The sequence below is a fragment of the Megalobrama amblycephala genome, linkage group LG24 (genome assembly GCF_018812025.1).
Source record: "Megalobrama amblycephala isolate DHTTF-2021 linkage group LG24, ASM1881202v1, whole genome shotgun sequence".
In the NCBI taxonomy this organism is placed as follows: domain Eukaryota; kingdom Metazoa; phylum Chordata; class Actinopteri; order Cypriniformes; family Xenocyprididae; genus Megalobrama; species Megalobrama amblycephala.
The window spans coordinates 14871298-14891168 of record NC_063067.1 but is presented as its reverse complement, the minus strand read 5'-3'; the positions used below and the strand labels follow the sequence as shown (position 1 = coordinate 14891168).

The 19871-nt window shown below is 37.3% G+C and overlaps 1 protein-coding gene across 3 annotated transcripts in view; it reads left to right on the top strand.

Moving 5' to 3' along the window:
• Positions 1-19871, top strand: part of avpr2ab (arginine vasopressin receptor 2a, duplicate b) — a 59493-nt gene that overhangs the window by 11843 nt on the left and 27779 nt on the right. The window contains exon 1 of one of the 3 annotated variants that reach the window (XM_048178151.1): positions 18919-19314. The exons of the other annotated variants lie outside the window; for them this stretch is intronic. The gene's annotated coding sequence lies outside the window, so the exon portion shown is untranslated. Of the gene's footprint in view, positions 1-18918; positions 19315-19871 lie in introns of those variants that run through there. 3 annotated transcript variants of the gene reach the window in all.

Sequence of the window (19871 nt, the reverse complement as noted above, 5' to 3'; positions counted from 1 at the left end):
ACCATGAGCAGAAGCAGCATTCCTTGAATCTCCTCCATACTGCTTTTTTGCACAAGAATGATTTCAGTCCGTCACTGACAGGAAGAAACAGTTGCGCACAGTACTACGTCACCGGACAAATTAGCCTAATCTTCACGGTACTTTAGACCGAGGGGAAACACAGAAGGCAACAGGTCTGGGGGGGACAAAAAGTTCCTGGGAGAAAAGTTCCTGGTACAATTGTTCCGGGTAATTTCGGTGGAAACGCGGCTTATGTTTCCATCCACCTATTTTTAATGCGCATTTTGGGATATCGCATAAAAAACTGGAAATGCCAAGATGCGCATAAATTCTAATAATGTGCATAAAAAAACGTATGCGCTCGTTTGAGTCGGATACATTTTTTGTTCAATAAGAAACCATTCGCTTAAACTACGATGGAAACACATTTACCGAATAAATCCCTAGATGTGCCTCAAAAAAAAATCATGTGAATGCGTGATGGGATGGCATAATTGGACCAACCAGCGTACCAATCTTTTTGCACAGCATCTGAAATGCTGTTTTTGTTGTTCTAAAATGCCTGAGCAAAGCCTGTCAACAAAGTTGTTCAGTATTGCCTTCCAGAACTGTCTTCGACGACTGCATTCCCAAATAGCAGGCATCTGCATATACCTTTATTGCATATACAGTGGCTTCTCCTACTTTCCTTAGTGATATTTAGTGCGATATTCCAATTTAGCATATAAGTTAAATTCACAACTTTGGATGGAAACATGGCTATTGATTAATTCAGGAGCTAAACAACTGAGTTGCTGATTTCAAAACCACATACTAGCATATAACTCTTACTATTTCATCCATATAATGATATGGTAAATTCAGCGACTGTCCTTCTGAGTGAGTGAGGGATTCATTCAATAATTTACCCAAACAATTTGTTCAAAAGCAGTGATTCATTCAGAATTAAACAAGTGACTTCCTTTATGGGCGATCATACAATCCTTTCCTCAACTGAAATTATTTAATTGTGTGTTGCTTGGAGATGTGTAATGTTTAATTCTGCTGTGGTTTCGTTAGGAACTTTTTTTTTACTCAATATTAACTTCTTGTCTATTGAACTTTTGTATAAAATTACACATATACACTCTCAAACAGTATGCTTCCATGTTTGTTTCCCACTGATAAACAGGAAAGTACTAATTTACACTCTAGTGTTACAATATCCGCTCCATTCATCTCCCTTCTCAGTCCTCATATGACATTTCCTCACATTGATTCATCCTCTGTCTATATTGGTCTGTGCTCCTCTGTAGTCTGTTCTCTCTTTTCCATTCTGCACATTTCCTGAGTGCCACGAACAGGCGTTTTCTCCCTTTTTCAGACCATCTCTTGACCTCAAAGGACCTGCTTTACCCCACGTAGCCTCTCCATTCATGTGGCAGCAGACAGGATATCGACTGCTCAAGTCGCCTGTCTGAATCTGTATTTGGCACCAAAAGCAGAGAGACACACACTGCCTAAACAAAACCAGACAGCGAGGCTTTCGTTATTTGCTGAAAACTAATTCTTGATTTAACGTCTCCATTGTAAAAGAAGAAGCAATGATCAATATAACTCACTTGGTTTTTTTGAAGCTTCAGGGAATGGTTTGGTTCAAAGGAATTAAATGTTATTGAATCGCACATGGAACAAACAAATCCATCTGTCCCATACTGTCTAAGAATGTTTTGCCACCATCTGTCCATTTCTTGCTTGACAAGTAAAATACGTATCTTCATAAGATACCTCACACCAGGTGGCCTCAAATGACCTTCCTACTAACAGGCCCATGACAGGACCACTCCACATGTATCCTTTGATGTGCCACTTCACAATAGCAGTTGCCCTGACAACATAATTGCAGATTATGAGGATAAATGCAAAGTGGAGTCCTTAATAAAGCTTTTACTATCTGCTAGAGAAATACATCATGGCCTTGCTCCCCTACTCACACACTGATGTCAGCCCTGGATAGAGGCTGTTGAATGCAAATACAAAAATCTCTAGTTCAGACTGACAGTAAATAGGATGCGACAGACGGAGACAAAGCAGAGGAAATTAGAGACAGAAACAATGAACCGCCATAATGAGGCACTTTTAATGCTCATGACGACCCAGACGCAAATAACTTGATAAAAACAAAACTCTTCATGGAGAGAGTCATTTGGTTAAGTCCACCGAGATATGCAAGGAACTGAATGATTAGCATGGGCCCTCACCCACACGTATGCTAATGATGCTAACCGAATGGCAATTAATTAGCCCTATCAGTTGAAATTAACTCCACACTGCCCATCCAGAAAACGAAAGGTTCCTTATCACACTCTCCAAAAATTGTCCTATCTTACGCCTGAAGCAGTGTACTATGCTTATAAATGTTGGTTTCGCTCCACCTCAGCGTTTTTAATTTAGTGGTGTACGTGAGAAAAGCGGCCTGGAGACCTGAGATGCATCAGAATGGATTCTCCTGGGTTCAGGAGTGTCCTCCTTTACTGCCTGCTCCATTCATCATTATCACTTCTCTCTCCCCTCTCCTTCTCCTTTTGCTACCCTTTATGTTTTCCACGGCTCATGCACCTGCAGCGTGAGCCATCTGCTTCTATTACCATTCCACTCATTTGCGCTAAATCCTTGAGGACAACTGTATTCTCCACGTCATTACTTCTTCACTACATGAGACTGCACCGAACAACTTAAACCAGTTGCGCAGTATTTTCTAGGCTTCCTTTCATTAAACTGCACATTTAACAATAGCTATATGGCTGTTGCTAATGTGACATGACAAAATATGCCAGAACCCATACTGTACTTTTCTGCGATAATGAAACACCTCTCATGAACGTCCTCTGTGATTCACACACTGTTAATTTCCATGTTGGTTCAGACTGTTTTTCTGCTTGTTAGGACTGGTTTGGTGCTGGTCTAGTTGGTGGCAACTTCAAAACTAAAAAATGTTTTTTAAAAAAAAAGTTTTTCAATGTCATGTCATTTCAGACCAGTATGCAGTTTTTCTTAAAAACGTCTCTGGAGAATTCATAGCCAGAGACTTAAAAAATTAATTAATTAAAAAAATGATTGAGTATTTCACTTTCAGTGGTTAGAATGTTGAGAAAAAGTACAATGCAGAGGAGGCTAGCCTCCCTTGGTATATCAACCAATCATTGATATCATAGATATCGTAGACTTAAATTACATGATATTAGTTTGAACTGCTCCTGCTGATAATGTACCAACTACCTTAATTATGAGATATTAAATATTTGATCGCCAACAAATTTAGCAAGATACCATTCGAGCAGCAGCTACAAATCACACATAGGATACAGCAATCAGCTTCACTAAATGGCCGAATGTGCTCTTTTTTTTTTTTTACTGACAGTGAAATTATAGGCTAGGTGAGTGAAATTATATTTTCATGCAGTAGTCTATATATAATTATATGTATAATGTGATATATGTGGTCTTTTTTTTACATTTTATGTTTAAAAGTGACCCAAAATGCCATTTTAAAGCTGTTAATACCACTAATACTACTACTAATATTAATAATAATAATAAATCCTTGGGAGAGGATCTCTAGACCACTACAATTAGTGTGCCTCCTCTATTTTAAAATCCACGCGCCGTCACTGATGGCATCCAATGTTGTTTAAAATATCTTTTGAGTTTCGCAGAAGAAGGAAATTCATACAGGTTTGGAACAACTTGAGGGTAAATAAATGATGACAGAATTTTAGGTGAACAATGTCTAATGACGGCTATTAAAAAAAAAACAGCCATTTACTCTGACAAAATATTATGCTATTTTTTTATATACTCTACCGTTCAAAAGTTTGGGGTCAGAAAGATTTTTAAATGTTTTTTAAAGAAGTCTCACCAAAAATGATTATACATATTATTACGATTTAAAACAATTTATTATTTATTATATTTTAAAATGTAATTTGATGTCAAAGCTGAATTTTCAGCATCATTACTCCAGTCTTCAGTGTCACATGATTCTTCAGAAATCATTCTAATATGCTGATTTGCTGCTCAAGAAAACAGTTGAAAACAGTTGTGCTGCTTAACATCTTTGTGGAAACCGTGAAACATTTTTTTCAGGATTCTTTGATGAATAGAAAGTTCAAAACAACAGCATTTATTTGAAAATGTATCTGCAAAATGTATTAACTCACCTAAAACCTTTAATTCATGCCTCAAAACCTAGTTATTGTATCAGTAAATTGGCCAAAGCCACCAAAATGAAATTATTTTTTTCCCCGTGTAAGACCATACTGGTTAAAAGCTTTTTCACCATGGCAGTCAACCCTAGAAATGTTAAGCAAATTTCATTAATTGAATTTCACTAATTGTTCAGATATCTGAACTTATTTATTTATTTAAAATAGTTTACTTTTTCTTCACTTTATACTATACTTTCTGTTTGCTTATGTGACGTGTGAAAACACAAAGCTATACAGCAGGCCTGTTGGAGCCCTTCTCCCATGCCATTGGGGGGCTGGGCAAATGCCCTGGCCCTTCTTCATCTTTGACCCTACAGCATCCTGTCATATACTCTCAGACTGGCCTGGGTAAAAGCTGCTTCTGCAATTCCCACAGCACTGACTGAGGAAAACAGAATAAGTTATCTAGGGAGAAAAAAAAATGGCCAAACATGGAACCATCGTAATGAGGGTATTGTGAGTTGGTGAGAGAATGGTAAAGATGACAGTCTGGAGGAACGGTCTGATGTAATTGCTCACTTACACTCTGCTCCTTTTAATTAAGCCGTATAATAACGATTAATCAAACCATGACTAATGCACCTCGCTGAGAGCTGTTCTGGGATACCTACATCCGTCTTTCATTAAAGAAAAGGAAAGTGGTGGTTGTGAAATATGTGCGAGGAGTGGAAGAGCAGGTTTGAGAGGATAGGAGGGAAGCTATAGAGGACATAGAGGACGTCAGTTCATGTGAAGGATGATTCCTGTGGATTTTGTCACCATGATTGAGTGATTTTGAGAAAAAAAAAAAAACAGCAGGGTCAATGACAAATAAGAGTGTCCACAATAAAGGAAAGAAAAATCTTTTGAAAATCGAGGTTAAAGCACATTTCTAAGTTCTAAGATGTGTAATAGTATGTGTTGTCATATATACTAACATTGAAAAGTTTGGGGTCGGTAAGATCTTTTTATTTTATTTTATTTTTTTCTTTGAAATAAGGATGTATTAAGTATTTAGTAATATTCTAATGTTGTAATGTTATCATAATTTAAAATAATTGTTTTCTATTATTTTTTTTGTTCAAAGTCTTTTAAATTAAAATATTTTACATAGTATAATATAACAACAATTTCAAAAGAAAAATTAGATTAAATCAATTATCTTGCTCCAACAGAGCTCCCCATCCACCATTACTAGGGCTGTAACGATATGCGATATGAAACCGAAATCGCGATACGCAGGTCCACGAACCTGTATCGCGATGTGAGAAGGCAGAATCGCGACACACCCCTTCCAACTCCCAGAGTTATCCTTCCTGTCCAGATCCAATGCTACCACATTTTTAAATTACTGTAAGTATTAGGGGTGTAACGATTTATCGTAGATGGTGTGTCTCAATCAGCTCTCTAGTTCAGTAAGTGTTTCGGGCACACATTGAATCTTGCAAGCAGGTTTAAACGTTTCTCACGTCAGTCTCTTGCATGGTCGCGTGAGAAAAGTCGTGGCTTTCTTTCACCGCAGTGCACAGCACCAGCTGTGCTCACAGAAAAGCAAAAGACGCTTGCGATGCTTTGCTTTAAGAAGTTCTGTGGGGCCGTTCACATATTGCGTCTTTTCCGCGTGCAAGTCAGTTATTATTTTCAAATGTAGCCGCGCGGCAGGCGCGCTCATAATGGGATCAACGCGGTCGCGACGCGCATGCATTTCTCAACTTCTCAGAATGCCGCAAGCGCACCGCAGGTCGTGTGACAAGAATCAACCGATCAGCTATGGCCTTTCCGTAACAAAACATCAAAAGCTCAGCCGAACAGCTGATCATAGCTGTACATGGTGTTTTTTATATCTTATCTCCATCAATATATCTCGTCGTAAAACTAATGCAAGGGCTAGAAATCATTTATCCTTTGCAGAAACATCCTGATCCTCTTGGAGAGCTCAGTTCATGGTTGCATAGCAACGACCGACGCCACGGGAGCGCAAGCGCTTTGGAAAGAAGGAGAAGCGGTGCGGCCGCGCCTTCCACGCGTTTTTAGACGCGATATGTGAATGGCCCCTATTCATAATTCTAAGTTCATGTTAAATTTAACATTTTTTTTCAGTGACAGACAGCCCTATTCAACTGTTAATTTGAATACAGAAGGTTTTTATTAAAATTTTATATTTATTTATTTTATTGAAATGTGATCTTGTATGTACAACAAGGAAAATTATTGAAATTTGTTCATGTTTTTTTAATAAATCTTGTTTGAATTTCAGTTTCATTTTGTTCAAAATATCGTGATACGTATCGTATCGTGAACTCCGTATCGAGATACGTATCGTATCGTGACCTGAGCGTATCGTTACACCCCTAACCATTACCCATTAACTTACAAACTGTTCTGTACCATATTATTATGGCCTCACAGGGCCAGATAGAAAAAAACAGAGGGGGAAAAAACAAACAAAATTTATAGAGAAAAAATTACATTTGGATCCATTTGCTGTATGTAAGTCAGCACTGGCTGCCAAATAGTGAAAAAAGTTTGACAACAGACTTTAGTGGAATAACGAATCTTCTCTAATGCAAGATGGTATATAAGATCTCTAATCCAGTGACTGAAAGTAGGTGGAGATCTGTCCTTCCACTTTAGCAGAATAAGACATCTAGCTAGTAGGTTCAAAAAAGCAATCATATTTTTAGCATTATTATCCAGACCGAGTTCTGTAGTCAAACCAAATATTGCAGGAATAGGGGAAGGATCAATAGATATATGTAGAACTCCTGAAAAAAAAATTAAATATTAATTGCCAATAATTAACAAGCTTAGGACATGACCAAAACATGTGTGTATGATTGGCAATATCCACTCTACACCTATCACACAAGAAGTCTATATTTGGTGAAAATTTTGCTAATTTTGCTTTTGTCCAGTGTAGGCAATGAACTATTTTGAATTGAATAATTGTATCTCGTAAGCAAATTGGGGTTGAATGAATCTTATTCATAATGTCTTGCCGTGTTTCTTCTGAAAATTACAAATCAAGTTCACTTTCCCATTGTTGCTTTGATTCAGTTAAAGAAGTTAAAGGTGATAGAGAGGATTTTTTCGTCGACTGAGAAACCAAAGACTGTTACTGAGTTTTTGAAATGAGCGCATGCGAATTTCAAAGGAACGCCTCCAAAAACTCGTGCACGAGTATTGGAACACGAGTGTTTACCACCGGCATTCGCTGTGTCGTGTTTGTGGATTCATTATGTCGGACTCACCGCAGGTGACTCATAATCTGCAGTTGTTACTCCTGTCTCCGACAAAAACATTGCATGCGGCGCCTGTAGAGTGTGGAAAGTTACTGGAGAGCGCAGCCGCGCTTGTCTCTCACAAGGAACGTCACGGCAGTGATTGACAAGCCAGAGGGCCAATCGTTTACGCGATGATCGCGTAAACGATTGGCTTATGTTTTTAAGGCCCTACCTCTTGCACAGATGATGTATATTAATATTATTACTTTCAGTGCACCTAATAAATAGTATTTTATCAGTTAGTAAAGACAGTTTCAAGTAATATTGCAAAAATGTATAAAACAAAACATCCTCTTTAGCACCTTTAAATTCTGTGAAGAAATCAAAGAGTAAATCAAACTATTATTACTATATAGATCTTTCAATGTGGCAAGTCCTTTCTCTTCCCAACAATTAAAAGCAGTGTCTAATTGAAGGAGTAAACATATGATCGGAGCATTCATTGAGAGTTCAGTAAGTGAAAAAGCTCGTCTAAACTGATTCCAAATTTGAAAGGATGCTCTGACAATAGGGTTTAGAGAATGTCTAGACACTGGCTCGGAAAGAGGTATCTTTGTACAGGGTAGAGCAGGTAATGATGTGGGTCTACAAGAGGCATTTTCTAACAACAATCACTCTGGGTTGTCAGAAGGGTTTATCCAATACAACATAAATTTAATGTTAGAAGCCCAGTAGTAACGCTGAAGATTAGGGAGGGATAATCCACCACAAGAACGATGTCTTTGCAGTATGTCTTTACGCACCCGGGGGATTTTCCTATTCCAGATAAAGTCAGATATCAGAGTGTCTATATAAATGAAAAAAGATTTTGTTGAAAAAATAGGAAGGCTTTGAAATAGAAACAAAAATCTAGGCAACACATTCATTTTTACCGTGATTGTTTTCTATTATAATATATTTTAAAATATATTTTTTCAAACCTGAATTATCAGCAGCATTATTCCAGTCTTTGGTGATCCTTCAGTAATCATTCTAATATGCTGATTTACTACTCAAGAAACATTTCTTGTTATTAATGCTGAAAACTGTAAGTCTAATTAATTTTTTTGAGGAAACCATGCATTTTTGATCAATTTAATGTATTCTTGCTGAATAAAAGTATTGATTTATTTAAAACGGACCCCAAACCTTTGAACTGTAGTGTGTTTTGTTTTAACCAACGTTTGGGACAAACCCAACCATTGATTTGAATTTTTACATTAAAATTTTAAACTCAATGGTTGGGTTTGTACATATTTGACCCAAACATGTGTACCGGTATATAACTTGAAAGTCCATCTTACAGCAGCAACATTGATGCGCAATAGCATGTGTAATATACTAAGTTTGTTTTAAATGAGATGTCCAGAAAAAAGGTTGGATAACTGTAGCCTGCAGCTGGATTTGTGAAAGACATTTAACTTGGCACCAAATCTAGGATCCCGTTCCAAGTATTTTTCTCCCGCTCATACCTTCCTCAAAGGATTCAGAACTTAATCATATGCACTTGTAATCCAGATCCAGATGCAGTCATCCCTTCTCTCTGTCAATCAAACCTTCTTGTTTATGTATGTGTGACCAGCTTGTCCAATAACCTTAAAGCCCTGAAATTGCATCAAGTGACATCAGCCCCTGAACTGAACGTTTCACCCCAACCTATGTACTCTGTATATATTACAGGACCACTGCTCATAACCACCATCGTTCTCATGAGCAGATAGCTGTTCATGTGTGTTTAAGGGGCCCTCGTGATTAAGATAGCGGTTCATGTCTGTTTGAGGATTCCTGGTCATAAACCATTAGCCATAATGAATGTGTGTGATGATTCCTGTGGTCAGTTTCAGTAACTGATGATTATGAATAGGCCTTCTGTCATGTGGAATATTGCATGGTAAAACATACACACACACACAGACAATCGCTACAGCTCAGTAATGGGTTATACATATAAATGGGGCTTTGGGATCTGTACTGAACCCAGAGGAATCGGTTATTGCTCAACGGTTTCTTATTCATAGCTCAGGACACTTGACGTTCTCAGCTTTGTATGAACATGGTCAAAGAGAAAAATAAGGGAAAATATAGACACAAATGAATCAATATAGAGTCAGAGTATAGAGTTATAATTTAAATGTGGATAGCAGAGTCCAGATAAATTAGAACTGATATTAAAATTATGAATGATAAACTTATAAGTAACTGATACTATAAATTCTGCACATTTTTTTCTAAATTCAATCAAATTAAAAAATGAAAATTACAATTAAAAATAATAACAAAATCTTACATACTGTTAAATGTTACAGTAACTGTCAAAAGTTTGGAAAAATTGTGATTTTTAATGTTTTTGAAAGATGTTTCTTCTGCTCACAGATGCATTTATTTAATCAAAAATACAGTAAAAACAGTAATTATATAATTTATTACTGTGATGTCAAAGCTGAATTCAGTGTTCAGTGTCACATGATCCTTCAGAAATCACTCTAATATGCTGATTTATTGTTCAAGAAACATTTCTGATTATTATCAATGTTGAAAACAGTTGTGCTGCTTAATATTTTTGGTGATCATTTGACAAATAGAAAGTTCAATGAACAGAATTTATTTATTAAATTTATTCAAGCATTTATTAAATAGAAATATGTTGTAACATTGTCTTCACTGTGAGTTTTGATCAATTTAATGCATCCTTGATTAATAAAAGTATTAATTTCTCTTTCTTTTTTAATATTACCACATGCTTGAATGGAATCTTTGCAATGTTTTCAACATTGATAAAAAAATAATAATAAATGTTTCTTGAGCAGCAAATCAGCATATTAGAATGATTTCTGAAGGATCATGTGACATTGAAGACTGGCGAAATGATGCTGAATATTCAGCTTTGCATCACAGGAATACACTTAGTTATTTTAAACTGCTGTTTTACTATATTTTAGATCAAATAAATGCAGCCTTGGTGAGCAAAAGACACTTTTTTGGCACACTTGGAGATATTTCTTCTTAAACACTCAGGAGAAAATTCCGAGACGATGCCATTTGCTTTCCATTTGATCCTTGCTGTCTATGAGAAATAAATGAGATATGTGTGATTTGTCTTTTCCTTTTATTCTTGATAATGCTGCTTTCACTGGCAAGCTCAACAGTCCTTATATTTTGTTGTTTCATTTTTGGTCAGTGGTGAAAAATGTAAGACCGGGGTGATGAAAAATGGATGTCACAATATAACCGCTGAAAGGCATTGTTTTATGGAAAATATAAAGGGGCAAGGAGAGAAAGGAAGGGAAATAGAAAGCAGAAGAAGTATAAGATAAGAAAAAAACAACAAGAGATTTTCTGGTTTTCCACACCTTCCTCTAACCTCAGCTCATGTGTGTTTGGCTGGCTGCTTAAAGTCTTACTTTTAGCTCTATGGGTTTCATGAAAACTTGGAACAAATCTGGTCCTTGATAAACCCCTGGGCTTTCACACACCAAACTTCCTCAACCACAACAAATTTTTTACAGCTGTCCTTGTAGAAAAATTGGTCTTATATATTATCAACACATCCTTGGAGACCAAAATGGAAATCTGAAACTTTAAGAGAGAACCAAAGATGGTCTCCAGCATAGAGTCTACAAGGACACTTGGGAGTTTGGGATGAATCCTTGAACAAGAGGAAGTTTTGAGGTTTTGATCTAAGTCCACTGTAAAGACAGACAAGCTCCCCTCTTGAAGAATATGTTGCCCTGAGAGAATCAACTCATACTTAGTCCATGTGTGCACCAAATGCTCCCTAATAGAGAACACATCACTCAAAGTGTTATAATATGTACTGTCTTATTCTTCGCAGAGAGCAGCATTTTATGAGCCAAGTGGTGAAGGGAGCTGATAAAACTCAGTCTCACCTCTGACCACACTCTATTTGAATTCTGATCACATGGTGAAACTGCAGCAAGAAGCTGGATATCGGTCTGCAAGCCAATATGAAACAAAAAAATACGAAAATAACAGAGAATGTAAATACTTTCAGACTTTCAAACTTTGACTGCAGGATAAAGGCCTGTTCATACCAAGAATAACTATAACGATAACTACATTAGCATACACACCAACGGACAATAACGTTTTGTTTATAATAACCATACTGCAGTTCAGCTTGAGTGGGCTGTCAATGTTTTTTTATTGTTCGTCAGCTGGAAAGTGATTCCAACGATATACCTCGGTGTCATTATTGTTATAGCTATATTCCATATTCTCAGAAATAGAATGACTATTAAAACTTTGTTATATTTTTCATTGTAGTTGTGAACAGGCCTTAACAGCCATGATCATTTAACTTTATGTCCTAACCAGATGATATGTCTCTTACAAACTTTCAGTTCAGTTTAACCATCAATCCAACTACAAACCGATTATTAGGTTGCATGTAGCTGCACAATTAATCGTTAAAAGATTGTGATATCGATTCCAACACCCATGTGATCTCATTCCTAAATGACAACGATTCGCTTGTGTCTATTAAACCTTTGACAAAATCACACCGAAACATTCAAGTCTGCGCTTGCGCTGCCGCTGACCCAGAGAAAACAGTTGTATAGGTATGAAACAGCTTCACAAACAGTTTTGTCAACCACGTATTGTTATTTTTGTTACAAATATTCAGATTATCACAGAAGTACTGGGATAAAAGTTCATAGCTTTTAAAATGATTCATTTAGCAATTTACATTTTGTTAGAACCTCTTGTAAATTACATGCTATTTTGTTTAGTTGTCTTTTGTCTGTTCAGAATCATGGGAGAATCATGATCTCTATTTGAAACAAAAAAAATGTGTTTTGATTCTCAATTTATACAGAATCGTGCAGCGCTAAGGCCGTGTTTCCACCTGGTATTAAAGGGATAGTTCACCCAAAAATGAAAATTTGATGTTTATCTGCTTACCCCCAGCGCATCCAAGATGTAGGTGACTTTGTTTCTTCAGTAGAACACAAAAGATGATTTTTATCTCCAACCGTTGCCTTCTGTCAGTCAAATCATGGGAGTGAATGGGAACTTCTACTATAAGAGTAAATAAAACTTGCATAGACAAGTCCAAATTAAACCCTGCAGCTCGTGACGACACATTGATGTCCTAAGACACGAAACGATCTGTTTGTGCGAGAAACTGAACCGTATTTATATCATTTTTACCTCTAATACACCACTATGTCCAACTGTGTTCAGCATTCGCTTAGTGAGGTCTGATAACGACAGTGATGTCTCGCGCTTATACTTCAATGAGTGCTAAGTTGCATCCCAAATGACGCACTATACACTATGCATTTATACACTATGTACTTGTGCACTATGCACTCATCCATGTAGAGCGTGAATTGTATAAGGTTATTTTGTCATTTAACAACGGATCCTCCCTTCCCCTCCACTATGTAATTAAGCTGCGACAGTTGAGTGCACTAACAACATTCCACACTTCATTTTTTCCGTTAATTTAGTGCATCATCCGGGTATTTAAAGTGTACTTTTTCTTTTTGGAACTTTCAATGTGAATGCACTACTCGCACTATTTATACTTAAAAACGTCATAGAATAGTGCATAGGTACGCGAATTGGGATGCACCTCTAGACATTACTTCCATTGTCAGAGCGCGATCAGACCTCACTAAGCGAGTGCTGAACGCAGTTGGACATAGTGGTGTATTAGAGGTAAAAAATGATATAAATACTGTTCAGTTTCTCGCACAAACCGATCGTTTCGTGTCTTAGGACATCAATGTGTCATCACGAGCCGCAGGGTTTAATTTGGATTTGTCTAAGCAAGTTTTATTTACTCTTATAAAAGAAGTTCCCATCCACTCCCATGATTTGACTGACAGACGGCAACGGTTGCAGTTAAAAATCATAATTTGTGTTCTACTGAAGAAACAAAGTCACCTACATCTTGGATGCCCTGGGGGTAAGCAGATAAACATCACATTTTCATTTTTGGGTGAACTATGCCTTTAAGATGCGTTTTGGTCAATCGGGTCACAAGTAGACGAGGGAGACACATACCGTGTTTTTCAACCACTTCTGTCTTGATTTCTTCAAGGGAAAGGTCTATAGGCAGGTAAATATATGTTTTTTTCCAGATCTTTCAATCTAATGGACAAAATAAGCTTGCGCAGTTTACATATGACCATGCCCAGAGACGATGGAGGCTCTGTTTCCACCTGGTATTAAAATGCGCTTTGGTCTCTCAAATCACAAGTGGATGACGCTAAATACAGGTGTAAACGGGGTGTTAATCACTTTGAGTTTGTCCACTTTCGACCTCTTCCAGAGGTAGTCGAAAACGCATTCGACCAGATTTCTTTCGTAGTGGAAACGCTCATGTGGTCGAATGTGTTTGAAGACCACCTACTGACTGCGTAAACATTATGAGAAGCGTGCTAGCCAGATGGGATTTAAACTTTGTCAGCTGAAGACCCAAGTTTGGTTTGAAGATGAAAAATGCACCAAGCATAGTCTCTGACCATTCCTGATTTCCAACATGCACTGACCTCGTTCGGCTGGCCTTGAACGAAAAAGAGAGCAGAAAAGAAAGCTGATGCTTTCTGTATGTTTTTCTGTCATCTCTGGACACGGTCATATGTAAATCGAGTGAGCTTATTTTGTCCATTAGAGATTGAAAGATCTGAAAAAACCCATATATTTATGCCTATAGACTGTTATGGAATTTTTTAATCAATCATAACTAACATTTCTTTTCCCTTGCAGGAATAACATTTATATGCTTTTGAAAACTAAATGTCCTCAAACCTTACATGGGCTTAAGTCAGTGTGTGTCTGAATCATGTCCAAATATAAGAAAAGTGGAAATGACACTTAGGGACAGCTAGACAACTATCTAAATATAATAGCCCCATGATATTGAGTAACCAACGAACTAATAAACACATGATTTGGGCAGATCTTGCTTTACCTAGTAACATGAGGTTTGACATATGAAGAACCAATCATACTGTAGAATGCTTTCCCATGCCCCTATCCTATATAAACTGTTGTATTCTTCTTGCTGGTGGGATTCTCTTTGATTGATACGAGGTCCTCCGGCCGTGAATATAGCATATTCTAAGGCATAGTCTGGTTATTGCTGTGCAGCAAGTTAGGGGTCAAGACGTTGACCGAAATATTATTGAGTGTCGATTAGGAGACACTCCGGAAGATATTATTGAGTGTCGATTTGGAGATGCTCCCAAGAGTATTATTGAGTGTCGATTTGGAGACGCTCTGAAAGATCAGGTATATGTTGAGTGTCGATTGGGAGATGCTCGGGTGTCGATTAGGAGACGCCCCAGGTAAACAGATAAACCTAAGTCAGGTGCGTAGGGGAAGATCTACCACAAGACCTTCCCCTCAAAGAAATCAGGACAGAAGTGGTTGAAAGTGGACAAAAGAGACGGATTAAAATACCAGGTGTAAACGGGTATGTGTCTCCCTCGTACACTTGTGATCCGATTCACCAAAAAGCATCTTAATAACAGGTTGAAACAGGGCTGGAGAAAGAGCATCAGCTTACGAAAGCAATCCAGTCGAATGTGGAAATGGTCAAAAGTGGACAAGCTCAAAACTTTTAACACCTGTATTTAGCATCGTCCACTTGTGATCCGATCGACCAAAATGCATCTTAATACCAGGTGAAAACAGCCTAAATGTAAGATAAAGTTTCCAAAGATAAAGTTACTTGTCACAGTAAACTCTACTGGTTTGGCTAGTTAGCATGGTCTAGTTCTAGTTCTGCAGCATCTTTCTCCATTGATGGCCATTCAAAAAAAAATTGCAAGCTTTTAAATCACAATTATTAGAGATGTTGTTCTGTGACAGATGGTGTACCTGTACCTAGAGACGACCACAACAGCCCTGAATATCAGCAGAGACAATGACAACTAGACGAGCCTTAGAGATGGATCGCCTGTGAAGACCTCATCGACTAGACAGTCATTGGCACAGATCCTCAGCAAAGTCGACCAGGAGAATCAGACAAGTCCTCTGTACAGACCCCTATGGCCAGCTTCACCTCCCTCCATACGCTGGCATGATGTAAACCCATCTTCAAGAAGAAGGATGGAATATTCTGAATTATATCAATCGACAATTCTGACTTGTGATGCATCCTGGAATTAAACCACACCATGTCCGTTGGTCTGGCCAGGGAAGAACTGTTCCCCCAACTGAGCCTGGTCACCGCCAAGGGTTTTTTTTTCTCCATTTCTGTCACTGGTGGAGCTTGGGATCCTTGCCACTATCTCCTTTTGGCTTGCTTAGTTGGAGATACTTAATATTCAGCAATATTATTGACTTGACTGCACTGACACTATTGGATGAGGACTGAACCCAGCTGGATGATGTTTTCTCCAGAGCTGCTTTATGAATTGAACTCATTCTATAATTGATTAACTTTACACCGTTATTGAACCAAACTGAATTAACATTGAACTGATTTCAACTAAATAATTGAAAAAGTTTTTTAGAGCTGCTTTACAGCAGAATTGAATTATGTTTGCACCATTATTTTCCTTTTTCTCACTGTAAAGCTGCTGTGAAACAAACTGCATTGTATAAAGCACTATAAATAAAGGTGACTTGACATATTTTTTGGAGAACTAGAGCCTCCCCTAAAAACCTTAGGCTGATAGTCTCTGGTGAAGTGCCTTAAGTCAATCAGCATTTTTATGATGCCATTTTCCTGGAGTTCAGAATGACATGGCATTTACGGCACAAGTGATTGGCCAGAGCCGAACCCATATGAACAAATATGGCATATTTCAAATCACATACTTTTGGGGCTTTCTGTGCCTGCCGATCCACTACGATTGCAGTGAATGGGAACACTAACAGATAGCTTTCTTCAGCTATGATAGATCTTGGGACAAGTTGTAATAGGTTTGAAACTTGATTTGGTCTGTGGAAGGAAAGTTTCACAATGCTTGAATTCTCTCGCTCCGACACACACTTTAAGTAATCGGCATGTAGTGTTCTCCCTCTTTCAGCGCTGCTAGTGTATGTGCGGACACTCACGCTGCCTCTGCAGGGAGAATGAACAGACTCTTTCGCACTGACTGCACACCACCTCTGATTCTCTGCGAGAGCAAAACAATCGCACAGAGGGTCATTGCTAAGCGAACCATGAATCAGCTCTGTAGATCTATTCCATTTACCCAATTAATTACTTTTAAACATTCAAATTAGTCCCACTCTTACTTCTTCAATCCTTCCATTTAATCTATCTAGCCATTGTTCTGTCATCAGGAAAAATGATTAGGCAGGACTGAGGGAGAGCTTGAAAAGGGGGGAAGGGATTTATGTCATTTTTTTATTTTTTTGGCTGACTCAAGCACTGAGACTGCTGAGGATGGAGTTCTGACTGAGCTCATCTAAATTGCAGAGAAAAGATAGACGGTCATTTGCTCAAACTTCCATTTAATCCCTTTCAGAGGAGCAGGTGTTAGAAACGCTCGGAGGCTGAGCACGTTCATGTTTATGTATTCAGTGTAAGTGTGTAATCACTTCCATGTTTTAATCAGTCTTTTAATGTGATTAATTTCATTGTATAATGAGCCTGTCAGGTCTAATTTCGTCCTCCTGTAGGGAAAAGAAAAACATGGGATTTCTTGTTCTGTGTTGTTTGTGCACACATATATTAATAAGATGGATGAGGAGTGTTGAGTTTCAAAGTCATCATTCACTCCTGTGATTCTGCAATAGACTTTACAATTCCAAGAAACAGGATACACAAAGGACTTGTGATTACAATGAGGCCGATGTGCATAAGACAAATTGAGTGTTTCGCTTGTGATTACTTCAGTGACATAACTCCATGTCCAAACCAGTTAGACACAATCAAACAGCCTCGACTACACAAAAAAAGCCTGCTCTTTAACTTTAAGTCAGCTGCAATATTTCATACATATTTTTATATATAACACTGTAAAATCACTAATAAGAAACATCTTCTTTAGTTTTTCGATATCAGAGTGTGAAAATTAATTCTCACTAATCCATATAAGAATATTAACTGAATTTTTTGGAATATTCTGTGCTTCTGTAGACTTAGAAAGTGTCCTTTTTTAACAAAAATGAGGAATTATACAACAAAATGCAAACAAGCTGTTTTAAATGTAAAAGTATTTCCCATTGAGCCTTATCCCAGCATGCACTGGGGAATGAATAATTATATAATAATAATATAGATGTATGTTTGACCCTTTGCAAGTTTTATTTACACTGTTGTTGTTGATTTTGTCACATCATTAATTTGAGATGTCGGGATTAGTTTGTTCCTATACTTGAAATGATAAGTTTATTGAGATGAGATGAGATGACATAAACAAATATTTTATTATTTTATTTTACTTTTTTAGAGTTACTTAAAGGGTTAGTTCACCCAAAAATGAAAATTCTGTCATTAATTACTCACCCTCATGTCGTTCCACATCCATAAGACCTTCGTTCATCAGTGAGGCCTGCATTGCCAGCAAGCTAATTAACACTTTCAATGCCCAGAAAGCTACTAAAGACATATTTAAAACAGTTCATGTGACTACAGTGGTTCAACCTTAATGTTATGAAGCGACGAGAATACTTTTTGTGCGCCAAAAAAACACAATAACGACTTTATTCAACAATATCTAGTGATGGGCGATTTCAGAACACTGCTTCATGAAGCTTCGAAGCTTTACGAATCTTTTTTTTTTGAATCAGTGGTTCAGAGCATGTATAAAACTGCCAAAGTCACATGATTTCAGTAAACAAGGCTTCGTTACGTCATAATTGTTTCGAAATTTCAATGATTCACCACTGGGTGGCGTGACTTTGGCAGTTTGATACACGCTTTCAAACCACTGATTCGAAACAAAAGATTCGTAAAGCTTCAAAGCTTCATGAAGCGGTGTTTTGAAATCGCCCATCAGTAGATAATGTTGAATAAAGTCATTATTTTGTTTTGTTTTTTGGCACACAAAAAGTACTTCATAACATTAAGGTTGAACCACTGTAGTCGCATGAACTGATTTAAATATGTCTTTAGTAGCTTTCTGGACTTTCTGTTAATTATCTTGCTGGCAATGCAGGCCTCACTGAGCCATCGGATTTTATCAAAAATATCTTAATTTGTGTTCAGAAGATTGTCGAAGGTCTTACGGGTGTGGAACGACATGAGGGTGAGTAATTAATGACAGAATTTTCATTTTTGGGTGAACTAACCCTTTAATGTACATAGGAAAGTCTAACAATGCCATTTTTCTAATGATCTATTTACAGTGACTCATTTTAAATTATTTTATACAGATGTTTTTTAGCCTAATATGTTGCTTGTTGCTATAATTTTATTGAGTGTATGTATACTGTATCATTTTCCCATATACCTGATGACACTAATCTGTATATGATTAAATCATATGGAGTGTGGATGAAGGCTAATGATGGGAGGAGTTCATGGAGAGAGGGAGACAGTAGGAGGAACACAAGTAGCCCAGGCAAATTACGTTTAGTGCGCTCACTAGATCAGAGTATATACTGAGACATAACTGAAACTGATAGAGCATGACAAAGACATATAGACGCACTTTGCTTTTCTGTCTGAAAGCTGGACGGACAGGTGCAAATTTAACTTAAATTATTTTAGCTACTTAATTCCTAAGCAAAGTCACAATGGTAAACGGTGGATATCTAAAACAGATTCAGTGTCAAGATAGAAGGCGTGGACGTGGCATGGACAGAGCAATATATGGCTTAGTTCGTGAAGAAAACTGTGGATTATATCGCAAAGTGAAATACTTACAGTGAAGAAAAGGAGCTGACTGACGGTAAGTGCTGCTAATCAATCCGCGGTCACATATAACGCTTTCTGTTCGCGCGCACCACTAAACTATGTCACTCACGTGCTCTCTTCAGGCACTGCGATGTCAAACATGATTTTATAATTGAATACAAATATTTGGTTAAGATTATTATGTAGTAAGTATTCAACCACTGGAATAAATAGCGATCATGCCGTTCATAATGTCTAAAAATAGGCTAATACAAACTAAAATTGCAAATGATAGCTTGTATTAAAACTATAATTATTCTACCTTTTTCATATTATGTAAAGGTTATCTGAGGGCCAACAAGGTGTATCTCAAGTACATTTTTAATTTGTTAAACCCAAAAAGATCTATTGCCGTATGTATTTTCTTAGCCTACTTTATAGGCTTGCTATAAAAAAAAAAGATAGGCTAAAGGAACTTTAAATAATGTCTTTCTTGTAACCTATAAACAACAGAGAATTTTAATCACGTGGGTCTTTTTATGACTTTAAAACGTTTAATTTTAACTGGAAAAGAATGTAAAATACTACAGTAGGTAATAAGTTCATTGGCTA